Raw genomic sequence first — 7928 nt, 5'->3', positions numbered from 1 at the left:
GATGTTGCCTGGTATGGAGGGAAAATCTTATGAGAAAAGGCTGATGGACTTGAGGTTGTTTTCGTTAGAGAGAAGAAGGTTAAGAGGTGACTTAATAGAGGCATACAAAATGATCAGAGGGTTAGATAGGGTGGACAGTGAGAGCCTTCTCCCGCAGATGGAGGTGGCTAGCACGAGGGGACATAGCCTTAAATTGAGGGGTAATAGATATAGGACAGACGTGAGAGGTAGGTTTTTTACGCAAAGAGTGGTGAGGCCTTGGAATGCCCTACCTGCAACAGTAGTGAACTCGTCAACATTGAGGGCATTTAAAAGTTTATTGGATAAGCATATGGATGATAATGGCATAGTGTAGGTTAGATGGCCTTTAGTTTTTGACTTCCCATGTCGGTGCAACATCGTGGGCCGAAGGGCCTGTAGTGCGCTGTATCGTTCTATGTTCTATGTTCTAAGGGAGGCTATGGACATGAAAGTGAGTGCCATCTCGCTCCATAAGAAGATAGAGCAACAGTGTCAGAAGACGATGAATGATTTTCGTGCAGCTAGAGTGAGTCTGCCTCCCAATGTCTTCCGCTGCATCCCGACACACACCCATCACACCGCCACGATGATCTCTCTCCCAGTCACCTCACGGATGCGCAACAGTTGTCATGACATCCCGTCCCCACTCTTCTTGGTCCACCCCCCCCCAGTAGATAATCTGTTCCTCACATCCCCGCTGCCCCTCACGTCCCATGCATGCCACCCTGCACCACCATCTGACCTGGTAGGACTTCCACCTACACCCTCCCAATCTGTCTCATTGCAGAACAGACTCGAGCTTAACCGGTGTGAATGGGAACATCCTGCCGGAGTCATGCCCAAGCTGAGAATCTTAATGCCCTGTGAGGAAAGAGCCCTTGACATGGCTAATGAGGAGCAGGCCCGTACCTGTGCAGAGGGTTAGGTGGGGGCATCAGACAGAACGGAGAACTGTCAAGATCCGCAACACATACATATATGCGCGCACACACACCACAAGATGCAATGCAGTAACTCACCAACATTCCTCAGACAACACCTTCCAAACCCATGACCACTACCATCTAGAAGGACAAAAGCAGCAGATACCTGGGAACCCCACCACCTGGAGGTCCCCCTCCAAGTCGCTCACCACCCTGACTTGGAAATATATTGCTCCACTGTCGCTGAGGCAACATCCTGGAACTCCCTCTTAACAGCACAGTGGGTGTACCTACATCTCAAGGACTGCAGCGGTCAAGAAGGCAACATTCTGAAGGGCAATAAATGCTGGCCTAACCAGACATGCCCACATCTCATAAATGAATTTTAAGAAGGCATCACTGTCCTTAATGCAGTCATCATCATTCTCCTGCTGTGTCTGGCCAATTGCTTTAGCATGAATGTAGCCACCATCACAATGGCCTCCAGCAGGCACCCGAATAGTGAATGGATGCCAGATCTCATGGTGGGAGAGGTCTTCAGAACCTCATCCTGGATGTTGCCTAATCGAGAGTCAATGGGGGCGTCCCCAGCCCTGTACTCCATGTGGGCCTTGACCATCTCCCAAAGTCATAGAGTCATAGAAGTCTACAAAACAGAAATGGCTCATCAACCCATTGTATTTGCACTGGTGAAAACATTGAAAATAAGAGCAGGAGGAGCCATTTGGCCCTTTGAGCCTGCTCTGCTAATCATTATGATCATGGCTGCTCATGCAACTCAATAGCCTAATCCCGTTCTCCCCCCCCCCCCCCCCCCCCCCCAATTTCCTTAATCTCCTTCGCCCCAAGTGCTATATCTAACTGCTTCTTGAAGCAATACATTCTCCGCGTCCGGTATTTTCCATTGTGCTGTCAGCGCAGCCGCACTTGGGGATTTCCAACCACAACGGGAAACCCCATTGGCCGATTGGCGGGACGGAGAATCCCGCTGCAGGTGCGGGCGCGCTGCACCAGAAAACTGGTGCTGCAGGACAGAGAATCCTGCCCACAATGTTTTAGCCCCAATTACTTCCTGTGGTAACAAATTCCACAGACTCGGCACTCTCAGGGTGAAGAATTTCTCCTCATCTCAGTCTGAAATGACCTACCCCCTATCCTCAGACTGTGACCCCCAGGTCGGGAACATCCTTCTTGCATCTAACCTGCATAGACCTATTAGAATTCTATAGGTTTCTCTGAGATCCTCCTGCATTCTTCTGAACTCCAGCAAATATAATCCTAACAGACTCAATCACTCCTCATATGTTAGTCCTGCCACCCCAGGAATCAGTTTGGTAAACCTTCACTGCATTCTTCCAGAGCAAGAGCATCGTTCCTCAGAGAAGGAGATCAAAACTGAACACAATAGTCCAGGTGTGGCCTCGCCAAGGCCCGGTATAATTGCAATAAGCCATTCCTCCTCCTGTACTTGAATTATTTTGTAATGAAGGCCAGCATACCATTTGCCTTCTTTATCACCTGCTGTACCTGCATGCTTATCTTCAATGACTGGTGTACGAGAACACCCAGGTCTTGTTTCCGTCTCCTAATGTATGGCTAGTTAAATAATAGTCTGCCTTCTCACTTTTGCTACCAAAGTAGATAACTTAGCATTTCTCCAAATTATACTTCATCTGCCATTCATTTGCCCACTCATTCAACTTGCTCAAATAACACTGAAGGATATCTGCATCCTCCTCACAGTTCACCCTCCCAGTGTCATCTGCAAATTTGGTGATATTACATTTTGTTCCCTGATCTAAATCGTTAATATATATTGAGCTGAGGTCCTAGCACCGATCCCTGCGGTACCCCACCAGTCACTGTCTGCCAATTTGAAAAAGACTCATTAATTCCTACTCTTTTTTTTCTTGTCTGTCAACCAGTTTTCTATCCATCCCAATACCCTATGCTAATCTCCTATGCAGGATTTTGTCAAAAGCCTTCTGAAAGTTCAAATAAACCAAATCCTCTGGCTCCCTCTCATCAACTCTACTAAATAGCTGGCTTTTAAAGCTGTCCAAGGCAGGCCAGCAGCACGGTTCAATTCCCGTACCAGCCTCCCCGAACAGGCAGCGAATGTGGCGACTAAGGACTTTTCACAGTAACTTCATTTGAAGCCTACTTGTGACAATAAGCAATTTTCATTTTATTTCATTTCATTACATCCTCGAAGAAACTCCATAGATTTGTCAAGCAGGATATCCCTTTCGGAAATTCATGCTGACTCTGTCCAACCCTACCAATGTTTTCTAAGTCTTCCGCTATAAAATCTTTGATAATGGATTCTAGAATGTGCTTCCACAGTCACAACATCAGTTTCACTGGCCTATAATTCCCTGTTTTCTCTCTAATTCCTGTTTTAAATAGTCCCGTTACATTAACTACCCTTTAATGCGCAGGAACTGTTCCAAAGTCTACAGATTCCTAGAAGATGACCACCAATGCATCCACTATTTCTGGAGCCATTTCCTTAAGTACTCTGGGTGTCAATTATCTGGCTCTGGGGATTCGTTGGCCTTCAATCCCATCAATTTCCCCAACACCATTTCCTCTACTAATATTAATCTCCTTCATTTCCTCCCTCTCACTAAACCCTGTATTCCCCAACATTGCTGGTAGTTTTTTTTGCCCTCATTTGTGAAGACAGAACCCAAGTCTGTATTTAGTTGCTCAACCATTTCTTTTCCCCTATTATACACTCCCCTGTTTCTGATTGTAAGGGACCTACATTTGTCTTCACCAAACTTTTCCTCTTCACATATCTATAGGGAATTTTACAGTCAGTTTTTATGTTCTCTGCAAGCTTACTCTCTCACTTTATTTTCCCCTTCTTAAATCAATCAATCACTTGGTCTTTTTTTGCTGAATTCTAAACTGCTCCCAATTCACGGACCTGTTATTTTTCTTGGCCAATTTGTATGCTTCTTCCTGGGATCAAATACTATATCTAATTTCTCTTGTAAGACATGGATTGGCCACCTTTCCTATCATTCTTCACAACTTTGATTGAATCGTATGAGGAAGTGACAAGAATGGTTGATGAACTCTGGTGCGGCCACATTTGGAGTATTGTGTGCAGTTCTGGTCGCCACATTATAGGAAGGATGTGGAAGCATTGGAAAGGGTACAGACGAGATTTACAAGAATGTTGCCTGGTATGGAGGGAAGATCATATGAGGAAAGGCTGAAGGACATGAGGATGTTTTCGTTAGAGAGAAGAAGGTTAAGAGGTGACTTAATTGAGGATAACAAGATGATCAGAGGATTAGATAGGGTGGACAGTGAGAGCCTTTTTCCTCGGATGGTGATGTCCAGCACGAGGGGACATAGCTTTAAATTGAGGGGACATAGATACAGGACAGATGTCAGAGGTAGGTTCTTTACTCAGAGAGTAGTAAGAGCATGGAATTCCCTGCCTGCAACAGTAGTGGACTCGCCAACACTAAACGCATTCAAATGGTCATTGGATAGGCATATGGACGATAAGGGAATAGTGTAGAGGGACTTTAGAGGGGTTTCACAGGACGGCGCAACATCGTGGGCCGAAGGGCCTGTACTGAGCTGTAATGATCTATGTTCTATGAAGGTAGTGCAGTGGATGTCATGTACATGGATTTTAGCAAGTTGTTTGACAAGGTCCCACAACGATGAGTCAGAATACAAGAGGGAGATAGAGGGCGCAATTCTCCGCAAATGCGGAGAGTCGTAAAGGCTGCCGTGAAACTGGGCGTGTTTCACGGCAGCTTCCGCGCCCCCTCCCGGGACCCGATTCTCCCCCCCGGGCGGGCCTAGCAGCACGGCCCCACGAAGCACGGCATCGCGGGCTTATCGACCGTCGCTAAGCCCGCACGCCAAGTGTCACGGCGGCTGACGCGCACAATGACGTCAGCCGCGCATGCGCGGATTGGACGGCTCCAACCCGCGCATGCGCGGATGACGTCATCGCGCATATGCGTCAAACCCACGCATGCGCGGGCCGTCATGCCCCTCAGCCGCCCCGCGGACTGATCCTGCGGGGCGGAGGAGGAACAAAGAGTGCGCGGGTATCGGACCCGCTGCCCGCGATCGGTGCCCACCGATCGCAGGCCCATGCCACCCTTGGCACGGCCGTGGTGCGGCCGTGTCAATCGGTGCCATGGTTGTCCGGAATGGCACTTTTGCAGCCGTTTTCACGAACGGTGAGAGCAGGTGTGTTTGCATTCATGAAAACGGCCGTAAAGGCCTGGGAACTCGGCCCATTGGCCAGGGGAGAATCGCTGTTCGCCGTAAGAAATGGCGAGCAGCGATTCGTGTCGTGGGGCGGCCGTGGGGGGGGGGGGAGAATAGCGGGAGGGCGGGAAAAATGTCGGGAAGGCCCTCCCGCTATTCTCCGACCCGTCGTGGGCAGCGGAGAATCGCGCCCAGAGAACCTAGTGAAGCGTTGGAGTGGTGTAACAACAACAATCTCGCCCTCAATGTCAGCAAAACTAAAGCGCTGGTCATTGACTTCAGGAAGCAAAGTATCTTACACACCCCTGTCAGCATCAACGGAGCCGAGATAGGGATGGTTGACAGCTTCAAATTCTTAGGTGTGCACATCACCAACAATCTGTCCTAGTCCACCCACATTGACACTGCGACAAGAAAGCACAACAGTGCCTATACTTTCTTAGGAAACTATGGAAATTTGGCATGTCCACATTGACTCTTACCAACTTTCATAGGAGCACCATAGAAAGTATCCCATCTGGCTGCGTCACAGCTGGGTATGGCAACTGCTTGGCCCGTAAGAAGCTATAGAGAGTCGTGAACAATGCCCAGTCCATCACATGAACCTGCCTCCCATCCATTGACGCTGTCTACAACTCCCGCTGCCTGGGGAAAGAGGGCAGCATAATCAAAGATCTCTCCCACCCGGCTTAGTCACTCTTCCAACGGGCAGGAGATACAAAAGTCTGAGAACACGCACTATCAGATTCAAAAACAGCTTCTTCCATGCTATTACCAGACTCCTAAACGACCACTTATGGACTGATCTGATCTCTCACTACACACATGCCTGTGTCTATGTATTTACATTGTGTATTTTATGTTGTGTATTTTATGTTTGCTCGATTATGTATTTTCTTTTCATTTACGGAATAATTCTGTCTTGAGCTGCATGCAGAACAACACTTTTCATTGTATCTTGGTACACGTGACAATAAATAAATCCAATCCATAACCAATCCACCCAACATGGCAGATTGGTCAAGAAAGTGAAAGCCATGGGATACAGGGCAATGTGGCAAACTGGATAAAAACAGGAAACAAAGGGTAATGGTTGATGGCTGCCCTTGCAATTGTAAAGTTGTTTCAAGTGGTGTTCCACAGGGCTCGGTGTTGGGACCCTTATTGTTTGTGTTATATATATATTAATGATTTGGACGTGAATGTGGGGAGCATGATTGGGAAATTTGCAGACAATAGAAAGATTGGTCAAGTGGTGGACAGTGTTAAGGATAGCTATAATCTCCAAAACAATATAGATGGATAGGTGGAATGGGCGATAAAGTGGCAGATGGAATTTAACACAGAGGTGAGAAGTCATGCATTCAGGGAGGTCAAACTGTTATAGTGAGTGAGCAATAAATGGAAATATACTAAGAGGAGTAGATCAAGAGAGAGATCTTGGCATACAGGTACACATGTCCCTAAAGGCAGCGTTTCAAGGAGACAAGGTTGTTAAGAAAGCTCTCCTTCATTGGCAGAGGAACACAATTAAGGATATAATGTTAGAATTGTATAAAACAAACATTGGTGAGGCCACAACTAGAGTATTGTGTGCAGTTCTAGTCACCACATTACAGGAAGGATGTTATTGCTCTGGAGAGAATGCAGGATTTACAAGAATGTTGCCAGGGCTAGAAAAGTATGGCTCTGAGGAGAGATTGGATAGGTTGGAGTCATTTTCCTTCGAACAAAGAAAGCTGAGGGATGACTTAATTGAGGTGTACAAAATTATGAGGGGACGAAATAGGGTGGACAGGATAAATTGTTTCCCGTGGTGGAGAATTCTAAAACCAGGGGTCACAGATTCAAGATAAGTGACAGAAGGTGTAAAGGGAACATGAGGAAGAACCTTTTTACACAGAAGGTAGTGGGAGTCTGGAATTCACTACACAAGTTGGTGCTGAAGGCAGAGACCCTAAACGCTTTGAAAAATTACCTGGATCTGCACCTTAAGTGGAGGGCTGGTTTAGCACAGGGCTAACTCGCTGGCTTTGAAAGCAGACCAAGGTAGGCCAGCCGCACGGTTCAATTCCCGTACCAGCCTCCCCGGACAGGCGCCGGAATGTGGCGACTAGGGGCTTTTCACAGTAACTTCATTTGAAGCCTACTCGTGACAATAAGCGATTTTCATTTCATTCATTTCATTAAGTGCCCAAAGCTACATGGCTATGGACCAGGTCGAGGAATGTAGGATTAGAAAGGGCAGCTGGGTACCCTCGGGCTGGCATGGACAATGGCCGAATAGGCTCCTTCTATGCTGTACCTTTTCTATGATTTTATGATTGTATGCCTTCTTAACCATTTTATCCACCTACGCTGCTACCTTCAGGGATCTGTGAACATGCACACCAAGATCCCTCTGATCCTCACTGCTTCCCAGGGTTCTGCCATTCATCATATATTCCCTTGCCTTGTTTGTCCTGCATAAGTGCACACTTATCCAGACTGAATTCCATTTGCCACTGATCAGCCCGCCTATATCCTCCTGTAATCCAAGGATATTCTCTTCACTATTTACCATCTCACTAATTTTCTTAGCAGCCGCAAACTTACTGATCAACCCTCCTACATTCATGGTCTAAATCATTTATGTAATCCACAAACAGCAAGAGCCTCAACACTGATCCCTGTGGGACCACACTGGACACTGGCTTCCAGTCAGAAAAACACCTCTCGGCCATCACCCTCTGC

Source organism: Scyliorhinus canicula, chromosome 1 (assembly GCF_902713615.1).
Source record: "Scyliorhinus canicula chromosome 1, sScyCan1.1, whole genome shotgun sequence".
Lineage (NCBI taxonomy): Eukaryota > Metazoa > Chordata > Chondrichthyes > Carcharhiniformes > Scyliorhinidae > Scyliorhinus > Scyliorhinus canicula.
The sequence above is the reverse complement of the archived record's forward strand: the minus strand, read 5'-3'. Positions refer to the sequence as shown.